The 25,509-nt window shown below is 37.6% G+C and overlaps 1 protein-coding gene across 9 annotated transcripts in view; it reads left to right on the top strand.

The window, feature by feature from the left end:
* The window catches only part of HERC1 (HECT and RLD domain containing E3 ubiquitin protein ligase family member 1), a 184,014-nt gene that overhangs the window by 16,844 nt on the left and 141,661 nt on the right, over nt 1-25,509 (top strand). The gene's annotated exons all lie outside the window — the stretch shown is intronic.

Genomic DNA, 25,509 nt, shown 5'->3' with positions numbered 1-25,509 from the left:
AGCCCAGGGTGTGATTCTGAAGTCCCGGGATGGAGTCCCACATCAGGCTCCTTGCATGGAGCCTGCTTCTCTCTCTGCCTGTGTCTCTGTCTCTGTCTCTCTCTCTCTCTCTCTGGGTGTCTCTCATGAATTAAAAAAAAAAAAAAGAATAAAGTATGGCTAGGGACACCTGGGTGCTTCAGTGGTTGAGCATCTGCCTTCGGCTCAAGGTGTGATCCCTCTGCCTGTGTTTCTGCCTCTTTCTCTCTCTGTGTCTCTCATAAATAAATTAGTAAAATCATAAAAAAGAATAAAGTATGGCTCTTTTGGAACATTGTATTATATGAACTCTTTAAGTGTGTATGAGTGGAAATGTCTATAAACCATCTCTGATTATCTGTACTTTTGGAATGGTAGGGAGAGGAAAGGAACTTGGTTGTGGTATAGATTTTTGTACCTTTTTTATTTTTTAAAGATTTTATTTATTTATTCATGAGAGATAGATGGAGAGAGAGAGGCAAAGACACAGGCAGAGGGAGAAGCAGGCTCCATGCCGGAAGCCCGACGTGGGACTCGATCCTGAGTCTCTAGGATCACGCCCTGGGCCGAAGGTGGTGCTAAACCGCTGAGCCACCCGGGCTGCCCAGATTTTTGTACTTGAAGTCAATTCTTCAGCATTCTTGCTTTCTGTTTTATTGACTGTATCTAGTAATTTGCTTTGTCCAAGCAGACAAGGCAAATTTTGCCCAAGCAGATTTTGAGAGTGGTCTTATTTTAAAGATATTTTTCTTTCTGAGGATTGGGTTGGTTATATTTTGTTTACATGTCTCAGAATTTTCTTGTTGGTTCTAAGTTGATGGTAAGGCTTACAATTTTAGCCATGCTAGAACTTTTTCCTTTCTATATAAATTTTAAAATCAACTTGTCTAGAGGTGGCTGGCTGACTCAGTCGGTAGAGCATGAGACTCTTGATCTTGGGTTGTGAGTTCATGCCCACATTGAGGGTAGAGATTACATAAAAAAATTAAAAAGTAAAATCTAAAAAAAAAACTAAGTTTATCTACAGTATTGCATTAAATCTGCAGATCAATTTGGAGAACGATTTTTTTTTTAATATAGCCTACCAATCTAGAAACATAGCATGTCTCTCCATTTATTTAGATCTTGTTTGATTTTTTTCATGTGTCTTATAATTTTCAGCATGTAGGTCATTTACATGTTTCATTACTTGAGCCTAGGTATTTCATTAAAATTTTTTCCCCTTTAGAAATGTTTTAAAAACTTTTAATCAGGGCAGACCGGGTGGCTCAGTGGTTTAGCGCCACCTTCAGCCCGAGGTGTGATCCTGGACACCAGGGATCGAGTCCCACGTCGGGCTCCCTACATGGAGCCTGCTTCTCCCTCTGTCTGTGTCTCTGCCCCCGCCCCCCAATCTCTCATGAATAAATAAATAAAATCTTTAAAAAACTTTTAATCAAAATATAATATAAATTCAAAGTGTACATATAATAAGCATACAGCTAGATTAGTTCCACAGTGATGGATTTATTTTCAAATTCTATTTTCTGTCAACCTGAGAGATTTTTAGGAAGGAGGGAGGATTTAAGATGAGCAAACAAGACAAAGCTTCCCATTTCCCTCTGAGTCAGGTCTTCATAGTGTGACTTCATTGTTCATAAGTGAATTCTCAAGACAGAGCACATATTCAGATAGCTAAATTAATTTCCTTTTTTTTAAGATTTTATTTATTTATTCGTGAGACACACAGACACACACACAGACACACACACACACACACACAGAGGTAGAGACACAGGCATAGGGAGAAGCAGGCCCACTGCAGGGAGCCTGATATAGGACTCCATCCCAGGACCCCCCAGGATCACACCCTGGGCCAAAGGCAGGCGCTAAACCACTGAGCCACCCAGGGATCCCTCGCTAAATTAATTTCTAAATCAGTTTTGTTACGTGGATTTTCCTTGCTGTAATTTACATCCAATCGCGTTGTAATAGAGATTTGCCTAGATGTTTTCTGATACAGGAATTAATACTGTTTTAAAACCATGAAGATGTGGTTTGAAGATTTAAGAGATGGAAAGTTCTGCCTTCTTTTTTTTTTGAACCCAAGCTATTCCCTGCCTTTTAGCTTCCTTTTGTGTGGTTTGTATAAAGCACACACTGAAGTAAACTTGTCATCTTCTGTCTGGCTTTTATTTTCCTTGCAGGAAAAATAGGCAACTTAGTGTTGATATTTATGGGATTTTTTTTTCTGCTTTTTGAGTAAGATTTACAAATCTAACTCTTGAATTTATAGAGATGATATCACTGTAATTACTTAAAGGAAAATGATTTATGTAGCAAGGTGATTAAAAATGAGATTTGTTTACTACAGATATTCTTGGAAATAAATGAGTTTATTACGTATACTCCATTAGGAAGGACATGGTTAATTATGGAGAAATATCATTTAACTCTTACATATATTTTTATTGTAAAAGATAATCTTTTTTTTCTTCTTTACATTGCTGGGGCTCAGCTGTTCCTGATTCATTCCTCCCCAAACTTTTATTTTGAAAATTTCTTAAATCTATTGAAAAGTTAAAGAATAGTATAATAAACACCTTATGCTTTTCACCTCATTTCAAAAATTGTACCAATTTGCTGCAGTTGCTTTTTTTCTTTTCTTTAAACACAGGTGTACATATACTTTGCTTTATTTATTTTTTTTAAAGATTTGTTTATTTATGATAGACATAGAGAGAGAGAAAGGCAGAGACACAGGAGGAGGGAGAAGCAGGCTCCATGCCGGGAGCCTGATGTGGGACTCGATCCCGGGACTCCAGGATCGCGCCCTGGGCCAAAGGCAGGTGCTAAACCGCTGAGCCACCCAGGGATCCCCTATACTTTGCTTTAAGAGAGAATAAATTGTAATCACCAGATACTTCCCCTTTATATACTTCAAGTGTATGTCTCCTAAAAATAAGGACATTTTTCAACACAGCTTCATACCTTTGTCACTCCTAAGGAAAATAACATGAATTCATTATCATCTGATATGCAGTGTCTATATTTAAAGTTTTCTAGTTGTTTCCATCATATCTTTTATAACTTTTTTTTTTTCTGATTTCAGATCCAATCACATTGATATATTGCTTTCGGGTTTTATTTCTCTTTAGTCTCTTTTAATCTAGAACAATCCTATGCCCCCCCACCTTTTAAGTGACATTAACTTTATTGAAGAATCTAGGCCATTTGTCTATATGTGTCCTGCAATCTGAATTTGCTGATTTTTTTCTTTAAGATTGTATATTCAGGTTAAACATTTATTGTACAAACACTGTATAGGTACTGTGTACTTTTTATATCACCTTAGGAGGCACTTACTGCCATTTTAGGTGATACTAAATTTGATTACTTATCTTAAGGTGGTAACTATTACTAGATCACTTCATTGTAAATGCACATTTTTTCTTTCCCCTTTGTAACTAGTAAGTAATCTAGGGGTGGTATTTTGAGATTGCGTGAAAATCTTTTCTCCCATAACCTTTTCCAGTGGTCTTGGCATCTATGGGAAGATTATCCTTCCATAGATAATTCTTTTATTTTTTTAAGTAAATTCTTATATATACACATAGTAAGAAACTCACATGGTACAAAGGAGGTCACAGCAGAATGCTTATCTCCCATTTCCACTTTCCAATTTTTTTCTGGAACTGTTGCCAGTTTCTTTGTGTATCTTTTCAGAAGTTCTAAACAGCTCCAGTCATGCATTCATTTATATTCCCTGATTTTTATTTCTTTTTACACAAATGGTAGATACTACATAGTGTTCTACATCTTTTTTTATTATAGTAAAATAATATCTTTATCATTTAAACCATTTGTGAAGTGTACAGTTCACTGGCATTAAATGTGTTTACAATGTTTGTAACCATCACTACTATCTATATCCAAAACTTTTTATCATCCCCAATAAAAACTCTGTACCATTAAATAATAATTCCTTCTTCCTCTCCCCCACAGCCTCTGTACCCTCTTTGGTACTTTCTCTATTAATTTCCCTATCTTTGGTGCCTCCTTTTTTTTTTTTTTTTTAAGATTTTTTTATTCATTCATGAGACACACACACACACACACACACACACACAGCAAGAGAGAGAGAGAGAGGGGCAGAGACACAGGCAGAGGGAGAAGCAGGCTCCCTGCAGGGAGCCTGATGTGGGACTCGATCCCAGGTCTCCAGGATCACGCCCTGGGCTGAAGGCGGCATTAAACCGCTAAGCCACTTGGGCTGCCCTCCTTGGTACCTCCTAAAAGGGAATCATAGATTTGTTCTTCTGTGTCTGGCTTATTTCACTAAATATAGTACTTTCAGGGTCCACTCATGTTGTAACATACATCAAAATTTCATTTTTTTTTATGACTGGGTAATATTCCGTTGTGTGTGTGTGTGTGTGTGTGTACACACACGCACACACACAAACATGTTTTGTTTATCTGTTCATGTATTGATGGACATTTGGGTTGTTTCTGCCTTTGGGCTACTGTGAATAATGCTGCTATGAATATGAGTATACAAATTACCTATTTGAGCCCCTGCTTTCAGTTTCTTTGAAGACATACCTAGGAGTGGATTTGCTTGGTCTACATATTAATGTATTTTTTAACAATGTATCATAGTTATTCCAATTTAACACATTCCAGATAATTATAGATCTTCCTCATTCATTTTAATGATTACCTTGGATCCTAGTATTTGTATATAATTCATTTAACCAGTTTCTTATTGGTGGACTTCAGGTTGTTTCCCTTTTTCGTTTTTTTACTTTTTTTTTTCTTTTTGCTCTTCTGAACAAGGCTGCAATGAATAGGATATCCTTAATTTAGGCAATGCCTTATTTTTTAATTAAAACTGCAATGTGAAAATGTTGACTGAGCCTAGTCTCAGTATCCTAAAATTAATCTTTTCATAAGCCTGATACCTAATTGCTCTTTTATTTTAGGCTCTCATGTCTCAACTCAACTTTTAGGGTGTCTGTTGTGTCCTGGCTACTCCTTCCTTCTCTTCATTCCCTTAGTATTATCCATAGCTCCTGCTGGGTAATTTTGTCATGCAGTGTTGTCATGTTGTACTGTAATTCTTTACGTATCCTTCTTTATTCTCTTTTGGGTTCTGAGTCCTTTAGGAGCCCTGTGCTTTGTATGTAATGGACCTTCCAACTATGGAGAAATTTGCACATTTTGTCAAGTTCCTAGTAGTAATAAATTGAAACACCTTTGTTAAAATTAGCATATAGTTACAGAGGTTTTTTTATTTTTTAATGTGCTGATAGAATTGACCTTAGTCCAATGGTAAAGGTACTAGGAGTACATCTCTTTCTTTGTTTTCTTTTTGGATGAAGAGATAGAAAAATTACTTTGAAGCCTTCTAGCATTTGGTACTACTAAGTCTCCCCCCCCCAATATCTTTTGATACCATTAGAGCTTTCATATAGTCTTTTAAGTTTTTTTCTCCTCAAAATCATATTCACATATTCTGAGATTATATGAGGAGCTAGCCATAGTACCTTTTTCTTGCATTTTAGCTATGTCTCCATTTTTTATTTTAGGGAGCCTCATAACGAGTTTTGTTTTTTTTTAAGATTTTATTTATTTATTCATGAGAGACAGAGAGAGAGAGAGAGAGAGGCAGAGATACAGGTAGAGGGAGAAGCAGGCTACCCCAGGGAGCCCGATGTGGGACTCGATCCCGGGACCCCAGGATCAGGGCCTGAGCCTGAGCCGAAGGCAGATGCTCAACCACTGAGCCATCCAGGCATTCCAAGAATGAGTTCTTTAAGTTTAAATTGGATATGTCATTGGGAATTCAGTGAGGATGAATTTACCAAAAGATGGTATGATTGACATGACTTAGTCTTTAGATGCCAGCAAATTGATGGCTCTAAAGAAGGGGGAAACTTTTTTCTACAAACAATATATGATGAAGACCATTGGCCTTCATGCCTCTCAAAAATCTATTATCGTTGAAGTGTATTGTCTGGTTCATGGCCACTAATAAGCAACAAATTAAGGTATCCTGCGTGTGCTGATTTGTCTTTGTATTTCTGGACTAATTTTATCTATTTGTACAACAGCTTGTTGAACTTGGCCAATGGCATAACTTGCTTTTGATCCTTTTTCTTATTTATTTATTTATTTAAAAATTTTTATTTATTTATTCATGAGAGACAGAGAGAGAGAGGCAGAGACACAGGCAGAGGGAGAAGCAGGCTCCATTTGGGGAGCCCGATGTGAGACTCGATTCTGGGACTGGGATCACACCATGAGGCACAGGCAGACGTTAAACCTCTGAGCCACCCAGGCTTTTTCATATAAAAGTGCATTGATCTTCTAAAAACTACCCAAGGTCGCTAGCAGCCATAGTTTAAAATCATTACATTGAAAGCAGAATCATTAAATACATAGTTAATTTGCTTATAGCTAGTTATCCAAACTTTTTGTACTAGAGCATTGTAGTGATGTATTTTTATTTTGTTTTTTTTTAAATTTTTTTTAAAGATTTATTTATTTATTGATGAGAGACACAGAGAGATAGAGGCAGAGACGTAGAGGGAGAAGCAGGCTCCTCACAGGGACTCGATCTCAGATCCTGGGATCATGCCCTGAGCCGAAGGCAGACCCTCAACTGCTGAGCCACCCAGGCGTCCCTGTATTTTTGTTTATTGCATTTTGTCAATGAGAATTACTATATTTCTAATGTTATACTGCCATGATGGAATACAAAAGAAGGAACTTAAAATAGTTCAAATTATTTACCTTTGGTGAAAATGTGGTGGACAACTAGAGACTATGCGATGCAATACTTACCATTTATTTTTACAGTTTTCAAAGTACTTTTATGTAAAAGACATGGAAATTCCAACATGGAAAAGAGAGTGTTAGATTAAGGTTGTTAGAACAGGTTTAATTGTGTGTGGAGGGGTGTGGTGGTGTTAGGATCTGAATTAGTACCTGAGGGAAGTATAGGATTCGTTAGGTAGAGAGAAAGGGTGGGGATTCTACAGGGCAGCAACATGAGTAAGGGAGCAGAGGTAGAGATGAATACATTCCAACTTAGTGATGGTAAGGATTGGGAGGGTTGCCTGCCTGAGTAGAACAGAGGGCTTCTGTGGAGCACAGGATGGTTAAGATTTGATAGCTCGGAGGGAACAGTAGATTTTAAGTCTTGGGAAGCAGAGTCAGGAATTTTAAGCCAGGGACCTGTATCACTCAGGACTCTGGCAGGAAATAGACTAGTTATAGATGTTTGGGCAAGGGATTGTGAAGCTCCCAAGAACCAACATTATCTGGAAGCCAATACTTTTAAGCCAATGGGGCCAAGAAGAGGAAGACTGAAGCCTGATAAGAGTTGAAACAATGAAAGCCAAGTCAGTGGATAGCACCTGTGGCCATAGAGGAAAGGGTTCTGAGGTGGGAAAGGAGCCAGGGAAATACGGACTACTCTTTATTTTTCTTCTCATTCTCTGATTTCCTTGTAGTGCCTCTAATTGGCCTAACCCACCTAGAAATCAGGGGAGCTTAGACAGTGTAATCTTAGAGGTCAGCCTCGAAAGGCATAAAGCAGATCGTAGAGGGATAGAGATTAAGGAGACTGGAATCAAACAGAATGCCTAGCCCAGAACCCATTTTAAATTACTGTACATGTATAAGCAGAGAATGTTATGCTGAAAATGCTCTTGTAGGAAGATTTTGTTTAGTGGATTTTTAGGGTCTTCTTAAAAAAAAATCTCTCTCGAGGCAAAGTTTCAATTTAAAAAAAGACAGAATGCAATCTCTTACATGGTTTATTTGTATAGTCCCCAATGAACTGTGTACTTTATTTTTTTATTTTTTATTTTTTTGTGAACTGTGTACTTAAAAATAATTTTTGGTAGACTTATTTATTTATTTTAAATTTTTTATTATTATTATTTTTTAGACTTATTAGATCAGAATTCATCTATTACAGAGAGTTCCCGAGTCTCTGCAACAAGAAAGGTAGGATGCCAGTGGCTTAAACGGACAAAAGAGGGACAATACAGAATACCAGTTTTGAAGAGCTTAAATCTGGTTCTAGAATGAATGTGTCAGTGGTAATGAAGACAAGTGCACAAAAAATAAATCAGGTAGAGGGTGACAGGTGTTGTAATAAGTGTAAGCAAAGTGTTATGAGAGTTTAGAGGAGGAAGTGATGAATTCTTTGTGAATAAAGTAATTAAAACATGAAAGTCTTCATAGAGCAAGTGACCTTTGAGATAGACCTTTGAAGGAGAAGTATGGATCGTGATGGGTAAAGATTAGATAGGTAAGGAGTAGCAGTTACAGTTACAAGGAGTAGCATAAACAAAAGCACAGAAGTTGGAAGCGTTTAGCTTTTTCAGGATTGGAATGTATTTAGGGAAGTTGTGGAAGATGAAATTGCAAGGCAAACTTGGCTCCCTCTGGATGGACTGAAGCACATAATAATGGTTTGTATCCAATTTCATAGGAAATGGTAGAGCCATTGACTTCTTCTTCTTCTTCTTCTTCTTCTTCTTCTTCTTCTTCTTTTTTTTAAGATTTATTTATGTATTTATGATAGACATAGAGAGAGAGAGAGGCAGAGACACAGGAGGAGGGAGAAGCAGGCTCCATGCCGGGAGCCCAAAGTGGGACTCGATCCTGGGACTCCAGGATCGTGCCCTGGGCCAACGGCAGGTGCCAAACTGCTGAGCCACCCAGGGATCTCAGAGCCATTGACTTCTTTATGGACAATGATGAATTGGTTAGAACTGAGCTTTAAGATTAATCTAGCAAAAGTAGATAGATGCAATAGAATAGGGAGACTCCTTGGGAGTCCATTGCATTTCCTAGGGCAGATTATAAAGGCAGGATGGGGCCAGTGGGAATGTTAGAAGAGACTGGAGAGTAAGGGAAAACCCTGAGTCAAAGATTACATGACAGTTTTGACTCTGGGTACTTGAGTGAAGTATCAAAAGGAGCTAGTTTTGTAAGATTTTATAGGGGAGGAAGAGGGAAGCATGAGGAGTTAGGGAAGCTGGACGAGATGGTGAAGTTAATTTTGGATATAGTGAATTGAGGGTGGGAAGCATGGACATTGTAATATGCACCAGACATGTGGAAACAGACTGGAGTTCCACAGAGGTGCTGGCCAGAGGCATGGATTTGGGAGGTATCTGTATAGTGATGATGAATTAAGTTTTAGCCATGAAAGAAATGATTGATGTTAAAAAAAAAAAAAAAGAAGAAATATTGCAAAGAAAAAGAGGTTTTAGAACTTTGGAGTAGTAAGTGGACAAGAGAAGGCAAAAGTATGTAAATTACTATTATTTCTCTGTCTTTTCATCAGTTGATGGACATTTGAAGTTCTCATTTTTGGCTACTACGAATAAAGCTGCTTTGGATTTTGAGGTATAAGTTTTTATGTGATCCTGAGTTTTCATTTTTCTGGGCAAACTCCTAAGGAGTTGAATTGCTGCATATATAGTAAGTAAATTATGTTTAATTTAATTTTTCTTTTAAGATTATTTATTTATTCAGAGAGAGAGAGAGAGAGAGAGGCAGAGACACAGGCAGGGGAGAAGCAGGCTCCATGCAGGGAGCCCGATGTGGGATGTGATCCCGGATCTCCAGGATCACACCCCAGGCTGCAGGCGGCACTAAACCACTGAGCCACTGGCTACCTGTTTAATTTAATTTAATTTAATTTAATTTAATTTAATTTAATTTTTAAAAAGACTTTATTTATTTATTCATGAGAGACACAGGCAGAGACACAGGCAGAGGGAGAAGCAGGCCCCCCGCAGGAAGCCCGATGTGGGACTCAATCCTGGGACCCCCGGGATCATGCCCTGAGCTGAAGGCAAGATGCTCAACCGCTGAGCCACGCAAGTGTCCCAATTATGTTTAATTTTATAATAAACTACCAAACAGTTTTCCGTTTTACATTACCACCAGCAATTTATGAGAGTTTTAGTTGTACATCCTCATCCATACATGATTGATATTGTCTGTTGCTTTAAATTTAGCCACTTTAGTGCATTGGTCATAGTATCACTATAGTTTTAATTTGTATTTTTCTAATGAAAAATGTTGGACATCCTTTTTTGTGCTTATTTAGCCACTTACTTATCTTTGGTGAAATATCTGTTCAGATATTTTGTCTATTTAAAAATATGTTTTTGTATTAATGTGTTTTAAGAGTTCTTTTTAGGTATTCTGTATATAAATATGTTTTGCAAATAATTTCTTTCAGAATGGAGTTTGCCTTTTCATTTTCGTAACAGTGCTTTTTGAAGAGCAAAACTTTTTAATTTTGACGGAGTCTAATGTATTGATTTTTTTTGAGTCCTATTTAAGAAGTATTTGCCTAATCCAGGGTTGCTAAGATTTTTTTCCTGTGTTTTCTTCTTGAGATCCCCGCCCCCTGCCTGTGCTTGCTCAGAGATAGACTGCACACTTGTGTGTGAGAGCAGGGGGGAGGGAGAGAGAGAACTTTAAGCAGGTTCCATGCCCAGCACAGAGCCTGACACGAGGCTCAGTCTCAGGACCACGAGATCATGACCTGAGCTGAAATCAAGAGTCAGTCACTTAACTGACTAAGCCACCCAGGTGCTCTTCTTTTAGAGATTTTTATGGTTTTAGCTCTTACATTTAGGTCTATGAATCAGTTTGAGTTGATTTTTGTATATGGTGTGAAATTAGGGGTGAGGTTCATTTTTTTTCCCCACATGTATATCCAGTTGTTCTGGGACCCTTTGTGGAAAGTTACCCTTTCCCCATAAACTGCCTTGGCACTTTAGTTAGAATTTAATTGGCTACATATGTGTGGGGCTGTTTCTGGACTTTCATTTCTGTTCTGTTGATCTCTCTTTTGCCAATACACATGGCTTGATTACTGGAGCTTTATAATAATCCTTACAGTCACATAATGGAAATTCCTCAGTTTTGTTCTCTTTCAAAATTGTTTTGCTATTCTCAGTCCTTTGCATTTCTATTATGCAAATTTCTGATGAGGACTTTGAAAATTATTTTGTTGTTATTACCCAATTGGGATTTAATGACTTAGTGATCTTGAGAGATAGCTAGGAGGAATGGTTTTTATCATAGCAACAGGACAGAAAATGAACTGAATTGGCAACTGATAGATTCAAACCTTCTGAGGTTGTTAATTTTTTTTTTTAAAGAGAGACAGAGAATGAGAGAGGCAGAGACACAGGCAGAGGGAGAAGCAGGCTCCACCCAGGGAGCCTGACATGGGACTCGATCCTGGATCTCCAGGATCACACCCCGGACTGAAGGCGGTGCTAAACCACTGAGCCACCAGGGCTGCCCCTGAGGTTGTTAATTTTTTAAAGCTGAGAGTGACTGGGATCCTGGGTGGCTCAGCGGTTGAGCATCTGCCTTTGGCTCAGGTTGTGATCCCGGAGTTCTGGGATCAAGTTCCACATTGGGTTCCTGCAAGGAGCCTGCTTCTCCCTCTGCCTATGTCTCTGCCTCTCTCTCTGTGTCTTTCATGAAGAAATAAATAAGTAAATCTTAAAAAAAAAATTTTTTAGAGTGATCTAGAATAAGTGATAATGATAAGAAGCAGCATGATTTGGTGGTTAAATGGTTGGGGATCAGACTGCTCTGGCTTGAATCCTTACTCTGTCAGTTATTGTCAGGGTGACCTTGGGCAAACTATATTTCGCTTTTCTGTGTTTCCTTTTCCTTTCCTGGCAAATAAGAATAATAAGAGTACTTATTTCATAGAATTGTTCTGAGATTGAAGAAGGTAATACATGTAAAGGGTTTAGCACAGTGCTGTGTGCTCAGTGAATGTTAGCTCCTGTTACTGCTCTGTTCCCTGGAGAGTGTTCTAAAGCTTCACAATTTGACAAATTCACTTGTAGGTACTATTTAGTCTATCCCTGTGTTCAAATCCTTCAGCTTGCTTCATTTATTTCAGTTTAGAAAGATTGTGATAGTGTTATTTGGTTTCTTTTCCAGTCCTTTGGTCACTTTTCCAGCCCCACTTTTCAGTGGTGAATTTGGTAATTTATGTGTATAATTAAATTTGGATTTGTGCATTTTCCACCATGAGTGGAAAAAAGAACAATTGGCTTTTAGTGGTATAAATCATTACTGTAAATTAAACAAAACAAAACAAGACAACAGCAGTTTTTCTTTGCCAGTGTTTAGCTAGTTCATCAGGATTGTGAATTGGTGGTTCTTGAATACAAGCTAAAATCCATTAGTTTGATTTGATTTTGTCTATAGTGCTTTACTTGCTGAATAAGCCGGTCTGCTTCCTGGTTTATTTGACTAGTTCTCATTATTGATGTAGCAAAACAATTTGCCAGCAAACTCAGCAAGTCTCTTCCTTTTCTAAGTGTACTCACTTTCTAAACAGGGATAATAACAAAAAAAAAAAAAAAGCTTTTTCCTTTTTATCAGCTGTTTAATTTTGTGCAACCGAACATTGAAAATTTGTATGGTTTAATGAGAGCCCAAATCAGTCAGCCTCATGAAGCCCTCTAGAACAGAATCACTTGGGGCAGAGTGGGGAAAGCTGGATCACAGTATGCACTTAATTTTCAGTTGCAGAACTTTCCAGTTGAGCTATCCTTCTTGCACTTCCTTGATTAATGCTCTTGATAAGTATTGATGTCTGTCTTTTATGAATCTCTAAATTCATCAGTTTAGAGCCTTATAAATTTATTTATGGGTGTGGATGTGGCAGAGGGGTGGTGGTGGTGAAAAACAAGTTCAGTTTTTAGCATGTTGAATTTAAGATTCCTTTGGAACATCTTGGTGTATCATGTTAGCAGTGGATATTCAGGTTTGGAGCTCAGGAGAAAGAATTTGGACTAGACTTATTAGCATATGAAGGGTAGATGAAAGCCTTGGAAGTAGCTGGAATTATGTACAGTGAGAAGAGGAGACAGAAATGGACTGAAGATGGAATTCATGTGGTCTGTCTGTGGTACTGTACTTCCACACTTGGAATCAGTTCTTTGAAGTGCTTCCATTATCTGTCAGCTCAGAATAAGATAATATCTGGGTTTAAATTAGATTCCATGTAAATAATGAACTACATAGATGCAAATTGCTCAGTACAGTTCAGCAAGTACTTATTGAGATCCCTCTATGTGCTTTACCTTTGCTGAGTGCTGGGGCTATCTTTGCCCACATGACTTTATCAACTAGTATGAGAAGACACTAAACATATAAGCACACAAATAGTACATAATTGCAAACTGAAAAATGCTGAGATGGTTAGTTTTGGGTACTGTGTGAACATTTTAGAAGAGGGACCTGATCTCATATGGGTTCAGTCAGGGGTGGCTTCCCTGAGTAAGTCACACTTAATTCAACTAGCAGTTACTGAGTACCCAGTATATCTCTGTATTGCTGTTAAAACTGAGATCTTATCTTGTGACTAGATAATAGCTTGGTGAAAGAAGATGGAATGGAGAAGGCAGGCTCTAAGTAGAGGGAACTTCATGTGCAAAGGTCCTGCAATGGAAAGGAAGGAGCATTATTCCTTCCAGGAGTTAAACATCTCAGTTATAGTTTATAGAAGGGAGAGAGGGGGAGACAGGTCAGTTCTTGACCTTTGCAACCTTGGAGAGATTTTGTTCTTTAGAATAAAACTATTGAAAAGCTTCTGAAAAAAATTTAACATTTTAACCCTTTTATTTTTTATTTTCTTTTTTAAAGATTTATTTATTTATTCATGAAAGACACACAGAGAGAGGCAGAGACATAGGCAGAGGGAGAAGCAGGCTCCCCTCAGGGAGCCTAATGTTGGACTTGATCCGGGATTCCAGGATCATGCCCTGAGCCAAAGGCAGACACTCAAGTGCTGAGCCACCCAGGCGTCCCGTTTTTACCCTTTTAAACAGACTTTATGAACTTTTTATTTAAAAAATATTAAACAGGGATCCCTGGGTGGCGCAGCGGTTTGGCGCCTGCCTTTGGCCCAGGGCGCGATCCTGGAGACCCGGGATCGAATCCCACATCAGGCTCCCGGTGCATGGAGCCTGCTTCTCCCTCTGCCTGTGTCTCTGCCTCTCTCTCTCTCTCTCTGTGACTATCATGAATAAATAAAAAAAAAAAAATATTAAACCTATACATTAGTGTAAAGAATATTTCCTAACATTCATTTTTTTTCAGGAGTGTTATGTAGTTTTCATTGTGCAAATTTTTCATCTCCTTGGTTGTTAATTTCTCAGTATTTTATTCTTTTTGATACTATTATAATTGAAATTGTTTTCATAATTTTGTTTTCAGATTGTTCATTGTTAGTTATAGAAATGCAACTGATTTGTGTGTGTATGCTGACTTTGTGTCCTGATACTTTGCTGAATTTATGAATTCTAATAGTTTTTTTGGTGGACTTCTTAGGGTTTTCTGCATGTAAGGTATTTGTGAACAGAGATGACTTTACTTCTACTTTGGATGCCTTTTATTTTTCATGCCTAATTACTGTGATTAGAACTTCTAGTACTGTGTTGAATTAAAGTGGCAAAAGTAGACATCTTTGCCTTGTTACTGATCTTAGAGGAGAAGATTTCACCATTGAGTATGATGTTTGCTGTGGGTTTTCATATATGGCTTTTATTACGTTGAAGTAGTTTCCTTCTGTTCCTAGTTTCTTGTTTTTCCCATGAAAAGGTATTTAATTTCATCAAATGCTTTTTCTGGATCAATTGAGATGAACTTGGGGTTTGTTTTCCTTTCATTTGGTTTCAATGAATCTTGAGCCAGGCTTAGGAATAGCTCCTGGTACTTGCTCTCAGAAATTCTCTGACCTCTTCTTGCTTCTCTGCATTTTTAGTCTTGTTTGCAGCTATCTTTGTTAATGTAAGTACTTACTTTCATTTTGTAGTATTTTATTACATCTCCTGTTTTCTCTCAAATTCTCTATTTTTTGTTTTCAAAGTCCTTAGTTTCTCATAACTCTGATCTCCACTGCTACCTCATGGAGATTGTAATAACTTCTAAGGATTTTCTGGATCATTGCCTCCTTTGGATACTTATGGCAAGGAACAATATTATAATTCGGACCCACTTGAGTTCTACATTATTAGTAGTTCTGCACTTCTAGACTTTAGTTCTATACTTTTACACTTGAGGTTAGAGGTTGGGTATAGATATTATATGAATGATAACTCTATCTGTGGTTGTGGATAATAATAATAATGGTAATGATAATAGCTACCATAACACTGATGTATCAGAACTGAACTGAGGAAAAAGGTTTGTAGAAGAGGTTGTCTCTGTTGAATTACAGTTTATAATTTAGTTGGACAACTCCTAAATTGAGTTTTAGTCAATCATTGACTGACTTGAAGTTAACTTGTCTGAAAGTTACTCTTTCAGTAGCTAATATTATTTAAATGTAGACATTATTTGTAATTAATTAATTAATTTAACAAACACTGTCGTGTTTTAGGCTGCATGCTAAGGGAATTAAAGTTGAATAAGATGGAGTCTCCATCCAAGGAAGTGCATTATCTATTAGGGTTAGAGTGAAAAAACTATAATTACAGTTCAGAGTGAGAAGTGTTCTCTTAGTTCAGAGTGAGAGTTAGAAACCCTAGTTTGCAAGTTCTAAAAGGTCTTGCTTGCATGGAAGAGGGTGGAAGAAGATCAACTGGAAAGTACCTAAATTCCTGATTGTAAGGAGGAGGTTGCTGGTGTAAAGCAATTGGCCTTTACATGGTATGCCATAGCCTTTTGAGGCTTGAAACAAGAGCATAACAGATAGAAAGACAGAGGATGGACAGGAGTTGGGGAGAACCTGGTGTCAGGGAGTTGAGTAAGGAAGCTACTGTAATGGGTCAGCATAGAGAGAATTTTCGATTAGATACATTTCTGACTCCAGTTCCACTTTTGCTGTGTGGGTTTTATACAAAATCAGGCAATTCTTGGTTGGTAAGACAACCATCTGGTTGTCTTGCAATTCAACTCACTATGACACTGTTTACTTAGAGATAGTGTCAGGTCCCACAGGTTAAGGGTTCAGTCCTTGAAGACTGCCACCACTCCCCCCTAATGCCAATCACAAGTACAAGTTGTCATCTGTACTCCTGACCAGCTGGCTGTAGATCGGAGGTTCCAGTGACTTTTCTTTGGGTTTGATTAATTTGCTAGAATGGCTCTCAGAACTCAGAGAAACATTTTACTTCCTAGATTACCAATTTATTATGAAAGGATATAACTCAGGAACAGCCAGATGGGAAGAGATGCATAGGGCAAGGTATAGAGGAAAGAGAGTATGGAGCTTCCACACCCATTTGGAGCATGATGCTCTCCCTGAGTCTCCATGTATGCACCAACCTGGAAGCTTTCCATACCCCTTTTTAAAAAGATTTTATTTTAAAGTAATTTGTTTGCCCATCCTGGGACCTGAAATCACAACCCAAAGATCAGGAGTTGCATACCCCACTGACTGAGCCAGCTAGGCCCCGCCCCCCTTTTATGAAGGTTCATTACAAAGGCACAATTGATTAAATCATTGACCATTGGTGGTTGAAGTCAGTCTTCAGTTCCTCACCCCTCCTCAGAGGTCAGGGGACGGGACTCATAGTTCCTACCCTCCAGTCACAATAGTTGGCTCCACTGGCAACTAGCCCTGTTCTCAGATACTTTCCAAAAGTCAATTAATGTAACAAAAGATACCTTTATTACTCTCATCACATGAAATTCCAAGGGTTTTAGAAGCTTTCTGCTAGGAATGGGGACATAGACCAAGCATATATGTATATCTTATCATAAATCAGTGTCACAGCTATCATCCTTAGGTACTGATTACAAAGGTGAAGATGAGGGGTGACAATATTACACTTCTCCAAAAGAAATTCTTCGGTGGAGTAGGTTGGGGTTGGGGAACTGGGCATGTGTATTTGACATGTTCTCACCTTTAATTCTTAACATCCACCCTGCATTTAGAATTAATTTTTCCAGGGAGTGATGCTGTGGGGCTGTGGAAATAGTGCTGGACTTTAGACTCATCATACACTAACACTAACTTTTTATGTGTACTTGAATCTGCTTCTGGATGCTCGTTTCTTCTCTATTGATATTTTCTAATGTAATATGTTCATATGTCAGAACTCTATTTGATTATTCTAGCATTATAATTTTTAATATCTGGTGGACTGAGAGACCTTTCCCAGTTTCTAATTTTTTCCAGAGGGCTATCTTTTTCTTTCTCTCTCTCTTTCTTCTCTCTCTCTCTCTCTTTTTTCCAATTCCTATGTATTTACTTTTACAGATAATTTTAAACATTTCATCAAGTTTTAGAAAATCCAGGGTGATTTTGGTTGATACAGAATTATTTTTATACGTTAACTGAAGAATTGACCACCTAAAATGCTGATTCTTCCTAATTAGAGCATTGTTTAAGCTCTCCATTATTAAAAGAATTTCTTTTGCTCTCCAGTAGAACTTTATGTATTTATTAATAAAAATTTTGGACATTTCTTGTTCAATTTATTACTAGGTATATTATTTTTTATTTTTTACAACTCTACAACTTTTTCCCTCATATATTTTATAATATACAATTCCTGGTTATTGTTATTAAAGATACCTTTGACTTTTCTTGCCTTGTAACTGCTTTTAATACAATTTAGTCACACGTATAGTGGTGTGTGTGTGTGTGTGTGTGTGTGCATGATGTTTAAGACTAGTTAGTAATTTAGGCTTATCTTGAGTTTTCTTTTAAAATTTAGAATAGGGAACTAGTCATGAGTTAACAAAGAATATTTTCTGGATGAGGGCACCTGAGTGGTTCAGTTGGTTAAACGTGGACTCTTGATTTTGGCTCAGGTCATGATTTTGGGATTGTGAGATTGAGCCCCACTTTAAGATTCTTTGTTTCAATTTGTCCCTCCACACCCCATTTGTGCGTGCTCCCTCCCTCTCACTCTCTCTCAAAATTTTTTTTTTCTGGGATCCCTGGGTGGCGCAGCGGTTTGGCGCCTGCCTTTGGCCCAGGGCGCGATCCTGGAGACCCGGGATCGAATCCCACATTGGGCTCCCGGTGCATGGAGCCTGCTTCTCCCTCTGCCTATGTCTCTGCCCCCCTCTCTCTCTCTCTGTGACTATCATAAATAAATAAAAATTAAAAAAAATTTTTTTTCTGAATGATATATTGGCTGTAAAATCAGAAGGTACACTGATATCAATTCTGTAAGTAGCAAATATGATTATAACTTATTTAAGCCTGTTGGTTTATATTTTTAAAGAATACCCTTGTTTCCTTAAAATTAAGTACTATGAATAGTTTTTTAATGCCTGTTGTGGAAATAATATACCTAGTCCAACCTCTTCGGGGCTAGGGAATGAGTTTATGTAACCATCCATTAGAGTCTGATTTAGAGTAAAAATCAAATTGAGTTACAAAAAGTTACAGTTACAGGCAGCATGAATAGTTCCTCAGATAATACAACTTCCAAACCTCTCATTATCCAAGTTACCCTCAGTTTTGCTTTCACTTACATATACCATTATTTTAAGGACCACAAAATTTAAAAGTTTGCCCAAATTCTGAGTCACAGTTTGTATAATGCTATATGATAGTAGCTTTGGGATTTGATATGATAAAGTCCCTTTCGTTACAAATATGTTCTTCATTTGGGTCAAGGTGAGGTAAAAGGCCAAGAATAAGATTCTCACATAGAGTCTTGAGTTTTGAAGTCTCTAGATGAATGTGTATATGCATGCTGCAATACGCTGCTGCTCAGCACATTCCCAGAAATCCTTATTGAGGATCCTGAGAGCACAGTGCTAGCTCCAAGATGATTTGTTAAACATTGATTCTGCTTTAGTAATTTTTTTCTCTTTGTCCAGTTCTGCCAAGATTGCAACTTCTATTTTTGTTTTGAAAACTTTGTTGTGAGGAGTTTGCAGCCATCTCCCTATTTTCTGTTTCAACTATGTTCAGGGGCAGTTGGTGAGCAGGGTCATGAGAGTGTGGGACCACCGTATAGTTGGATCATGACTCTCAAAAGGGGATGTGACCACTTAGAGCTAGATACTTCTGAGTTTGATTTTTATTTATTCTGTAATCAACTACCTCACTGTGATAGCAATTTCTAGAACACTGACTTTTTTTTTCAATTACATTATTGATAATGATGAAAGTGGGCAGTTGTCTTGAATTTGACTCTAGGAATTAGTTTTGCTACTGTTTTTCTTCTATTTTTTTAAAAAAGATTTTATTTATTCATGAGAGACACAGAGAGAGCAGAGATACAGGCAGAGGGAGAAGCAGGCTCCCTTAGGGAAGCCCGATGTGGGACTCGATCCCTGGACCCCCGGAATCACAACCTGAGCCAGAGGCAGAGACTCAACCACTGAGCCACCCAGGAATCTCTCTTCTATTCTGTGATACGAAATTTTTAATAATTCAAAGAAGGAAACCTTGATCCTTGCCCTATTAGATTTTTTTTAGGAGTAGGTATCGCATTTTGTCAGATGCTTTTTTAACATCTCGCAATGTAACATGGTTTTTGTAATGTTAATAGATTTTCTTTTTTCTTTTTTTTTTTTGTTAATAGATTTTCTATGTTGCTCTATCATTATATTCCTTTTTAAAAAAAAAAGATTGATGTGAGAGAGAGTAAGAGCCAAGAGCGATAGATCATGAGCATGGCAGGACGGGGTAGAGGGAGATCCCCAGTGAACAGGGAGCCCATTGTGGGGCTTGATCTCAGGACCCTGGGATCATGACCTGAGCGGAAGGCAGATGTCACCCAGATACCCACCATCATTATATTCCTCAAATAAACCCCACACACATCTCATGTGTTAACCTTTTAATATACTATTCCACTTTGCTTGCTAATATTTTAGTTGTGGATTTTTACAGCTACCTTTATAGGGCAGGATTATAATTGTATTTTTGTGCTTTGTTGAGTTTTTTTTTTAAGATTTATTTATTTATTCATTCAGAGAGAGCAAGAGAGAGGCAGAGACACAGGCAGAGGGAGAAGCAGGCTCCATGCAGGAAGCCCAATGTGGGACTTGATCCCAGGTCTCCAGGATCACACCCCGGGCTGCAGGCGGCGCTAAACCGCTGCGCCACCGGGGCTGCCCTGCTTTGTTGAGTTTTGATATTACTTTATTGCCTACTTAAGAAGAGTGAAGACTCTTTCCTCAATTCCCTGAGACATTTAAAGTAGTGTGTTTCCTGAAGGCATAAAGTGATTTCTTTTTTAAAACACTCAGAGCTTGATTTTTGTTGTTAGTTTCTTTGAATCTCATTACTGATTTTTTCAGTAGTATCCTAACTATTCCAGCTCTCTGATTCATTGTGAATTACTAGCTGGTTGGTTTTCTTCAAATGCATCCTTCATTGAGGACATATGAAATACCAGACTGTGCTAAGTGCATTGTATAATTTTTATCTCCCAAATTATCAGTTTTGACTCATTATAGATTATAGAACTAAAAGGAAAGTCATTGACTCATTACATTTTTTTCCTCACATTCTAAACTCAGGTTTGTTTTCTTAGGATCTTGTATGAACATGTTTATGCTTTCTGGCTATTCCAGTCCATTTCTATTCTTCAAATACTCTTGACTTTCTTTCCTTTGAATTCACAATTCGATGAACCTGAAATGGCATCTTGTAATTTTTTTTTGACCCATCAAAGTCATTCTTGTTGTATATTTGTTTGTATATTTCTTGTGTATCTGAGCACTGTTGATTCTGTCTTCTTTTGGTAACATATCCAAGTTCATTTTGGGGAAGCACTTCCTACCATACTCATTTTCTTTTTTTAAGTAATTTATTGAGTTGAAATTCACATAACACATAATTAACCACTTTACCACTTTAAAGTGAATAATTCATTTGTACCTAGTGCATTCACAATATTGTGCAACCACCATCTCTGTCTAGTTCTAAAACATTTTCATTACTCTAAAGTAAAACCCCTTCTACGTTAAGTATTAAGCAATTTCTCCCTGATGTGGGACTTGATCGCTAGCCTCTGACAACTACTAACTTTTTTTTTTTTTTTTTTTAATCTCTGTGCATTTGCCAGTTCTGGATGTTTGAAGTAAATAAAATCATACGACATGTGGCCTTTTATGCCTGGTTTCTTCACATAGGGTGCATCAAATCATTATGTTTGTAGCCTTTGGGTAAATACCCAGTAGTGTAATTGCTCTATTTTGTCAAAGTCTTCAATCAGTGTGGTTCTATTTCATTGCATCCCCTGTTTGTGTTTTTGCTTTTGTTTTACAAAAGCTGTTACTGTACTATTTGTGTTTTAATGATGCGGTGCTAGTCTAATTCTTTTGTCTTTTATTTTTATTTTTTTTAAAGATTGTATTTATTCATTCATGAGAGACACAGAGAGAGACATAGGCAGAGGGAGAAGCAGGCTCTATCCAGGGAGCCCAATGCCAGGACTTAATCCCAGAATCCTGGGATCACCCCCTGAGCCAAAGGCAGACCCTCAACCACTGAGCCACCCAGGTGCCCCTCTTTTGCCTTTAAAATTATTGGATCTTTTTGCCTGGAGGTCTTTTTTTAAAAAAATATTTTATTTATTTATTCATGAGAGACACAGAGAGAGGGAGGCAGAGACACAGGCAGAGAGAGAAGCAGGCTCCACGCAGGGAGCCCAACACCGGACTTGATCCCGGGATCCCAGGACCACTCCCTGGGCCGAAGGCAGGCACTAAACCGCTGAGCCATCCAGGGATTCCCTTGCCTGGAAGTCTTAAGGATTTTATCTTTATCTTTGAAATCTAGTAGTTTTACTAGGTTAATATTTTGGAGCTGATTGTTCTGGGTTAATTTTCCCAGGCTCCTTGTGAGCCGTTACTGTGTTGATTTAGATTTTTTTCTATTTTTGGCAAAATTTCTTAGCTTGTAACTTTAAAACCAGAGCGCTCATGCTCTCGCTCGCTCGCTCTCTCTCCCTCTCAAAAACTTCTTCAGGTAATCAGTAGTATATAAAGCCCTTTACCTGTCTTCTGTTTCTGCTAATTTCTCTCCAATTCTTGATTTTCATAATGTCATTTTAATTTTCATAGTTGTTTCTGTGCTTTTTTCTTTTTTACTTGCCATTACTTTTTATTCGAGTCTACTCTTCCTTAGCACTTTGCAATTCATTCTTCATTTCTGGGAATTTTGTCTTTTTCTGCCATTTCTTTTTTGAATAGAGTCAACTTTTCTCCTTTCTTTCCCTCCTTTCTCTTCTTTTCTCTTTTTTGGTCTTTTTTTTTTTTTTTTTTTTTTTTGATGGTTTGTTTCTGCTTACTTTTTAATTTCCATCTCAAAGTTTTTTGTATCTTCAAATGATTCAGTGTGTTTAGTTTTGTCTAGATTATTAACTTTCATTTTCTTCTGTTTTGTTGTTATATGGAAGATTTCTTTCAGCTATATGTGAAATTTTCTCTCCTGATTTTCTACAGTAGCTCTGTATGGACTTTTCTCTTGTTCATTTTCATGGCATTGGGTGTTTTATAATATTCTTAATTTAATGGCACTCTTCTGTCAACATAGCAAAGTCAAAGTACTTTAGAGGGGTTTTAGTTTAATTTTTTCATGAAGTGTTGCTAATGTTTCCAATTTTATGGTTCTCTTTTGCCTCTCAGAATCCTAAACATTTCCTCTTTTTTCTTTCACTACCCCGTTGCCAAAAGATGCTTCTCTCTTCCTGTTTGTTTTTTTTTTCCCCTCCTGTCTGCATTTCCAGTAGTGCTTACTTAATTACCCCGTCTTTGTATTTTATTATTATTTTTTGCTTTTTAAAAGATTTTATTTATTAGAGAGCGCGCATGAGAGAGAGCATGAGCAGTGGCGAAGGGGAGGGGGAGGGGGAGAAGCAGATTCTCTCTTGAGCAGGGAGCTGGATGCAGGACCTGATCTCAGGATGCTTGGATCACAATCTGAGACGAAGACAGACACTTAACCGACTGAGTCACCCAGGCACCCGTATTTTTTTTTTAAGTAGGCTCCATATCCAGTATGGGGTTTGAACTCACAACCCTGAGATCAAGACCTGAGCTAATATCAAGAGTTGGACTCTTAACTAACTGAGCTACTCAGGCACCCCTCCCTCCTCTACACAGTGTTTAATAAATAATTACTAAATGAAGAGGGAAGAGGCTTATGTGTTCTTTTCTCCTTCCCAAGTATATACTTTCTGAGTATCTAATGAAGATAATTAAGCATAGTAATCAAAATCTTAGAAGGGAAGTGTAATCAGATTTTATATTTAGCATTAAAATTTTTTTTTTATGATAGTCACACACACACACACAGAGAGAGAGAGAGAGAGGCAGAGACACAGGCAGAGGGAGAAGCAGGCTCCATGCACCGGGAGCCCGACGTGGGATTTGATCCCGGGTCTCCAGGATCGCGCCCTGGGCCAAAGGCAGGTGCCAAACCGCTGCGCCACCCAGGGATCCCTATATTTAGAATTTAATAGGGCATACTGAGAAATAGGAAACTCCTTTTAATTAGTTTAGGATTACTATCACTTGAATTCTTTCTTAAAGATTGCCTATATCATGAGAATAAAGTGTCCTTCAGTATTTGAGGATATTTTTCTAGTAGCATTTGTTAAGACTTCTTTCTTCAAACTAAGTCCCCACCTCCCCTGCAATAATTTATGTTGAAAATTTTAAACATATGGCAAAGTTGAAAGATCCTCAAATAACAGACATACTTACCACTGAGATTCTACCATTAATCTTTTAATATTTTTGTTTTATCACATACCTATTGATATATATATGGGTATATATAAAGATATATTACATATCAATGCAACTTATTTTTTGTTGTATTTCAAAATAAACTACAGACATCAGTATACTTACCTCTCCCCCAAATTTATTTCAATATGCATATCAACTAGAGTTCAGTATTTATTGAGGTAAAATTCACATTCAGTGAGATGTAAAAATCTTAAATGTATGTTTACTGAATATGATTAATGCATGTACCTGGGTAATTCAATAATAAACACCTCAGGAAGTTCCTTCATGCTCCTTCCTAGTTTAATCATGCTCTCACCTCTGGGGCAACCGTATTTTTATTTAAGCCTTTTAATGGACAAATGTTTTCTTTTGGGTAATAAACCCCTAGGAAAAAGATTGTTGGGTCATTGAGTAGAGATTAGTTTTAGTTTCATAAGAAAACTATTAGTTTAGTTTTATAAGAAACATTCAGTCATTGTTCCTTTTAGAGAGTTTTGGCTCCTTTACATACTTGCTAACATTTGGTACTGTTAGCCTTAAACAAATTTTACCCATGCTTCTGGAATTGTAATCGTATCTCTTTGTGTTTTTAATGTGTGTTTTCTGATTAATAGTGATTTTGAGCACTTGTGCTTATTGGCCATTCATATATCTTTGGTGAAGTTTTGTTCAGTCTTTTGACTATTTTAAAAATTAAATTGTCTTTTTATTATTGAGTTGTAGGAGTTCTTTATGTATCTTGGATGCCAGTCTTTTGTGGGTTATATGTTTTGTGAATATTTTATCCCATAGAACTTAATTTTTAAATAATTAAAAAAACACAAATACTTATGGATTATTTGCTATAAGTACTTATGGATTATTTGCTATATGTTGGAAGACAGCAGTAAACAAAATAGACAAAAATATTTCTCCCCTTTTGGAGTCACTTTGGTTCCTCCATACAGCTAGGGAGACTGGTAAGAAGGCTTCTTCAGTGATCCAAGAGATGATGATGATGGCTTGAGGCAGGGTTTTAGCAATGAAGGGAGTGAGAACTGTTTAGATTCTGGATGTATTTGAAAATAGTACTGACTGATTTGGAGTGTAAGAGAGGGAGGAGTCAATGGTGACTCCCAAGGTTTTTGGCCAGAGGAGCTAGAAGAATAGAGTTGCCATTTAATTTTTTTTTTTTTTTTTTTTGGTCAACACCTTTTATTTATTTATGGTTGTTCAAGTATAGTTGACAATGTTTCATTAATTTCAGTGATTCAATAACTCTATACATTATGCAGTGCTCACCACAAATGGAGCTACCACCTGTCACCATACAATGCCATTATAGTACCATTCACTATATTCCCTATGCTGTGCCATTTATTGAGATGAGGAAATCTACAGGAGGAACAGGTTTGAGTGGGCGTGGTAGTAGTGATGGATTAGGAATTCAGTTTTGAATATGTTGAGATGCCTGTTGGGTATCTGTATGGATATCTATATGGGTAGGTCAGGTGGGCAATTGTATATATGAGTTTGGAGTTCAGAGAAAAGATTGGAGTTGGAACTATGAATTTGGGGTCATCAGCATGTACTGAAGATAAAAGGTACACAAATCAGGATGCCTGGGTGGCTCAGCAGTTGAGCATCTGCCTTTGGCCCAGGGCATGATCCTGGGATTCAGAATCAGTCGCACCTCAGGCTCCTTGCTGGGAGCCAGCTTCTCCCTCAGCCTGTGTCTCTGCCTGCCTCTCTCTCAATCTTTCTCTCTCTCTCTCACTGTGTCTCTCATGA

This window comes from Canis aureus, chromosome 32 (assembly GCF_053574225.1).
Source record: "Canis aureus isolate CA01 chromosome 32, VMU_Caureus_v.1.0, whole genome shotgun sequence".
NCBI lineage: Eukaryota > Metazoa > Chordata > Mammalia > Carnivora > Canidae > Canis > Canis aureus.
Note: the sequence above shows the minus strand (reverse complement) of the source record. Positions and strands in the feature narration are given on the sequence as shown.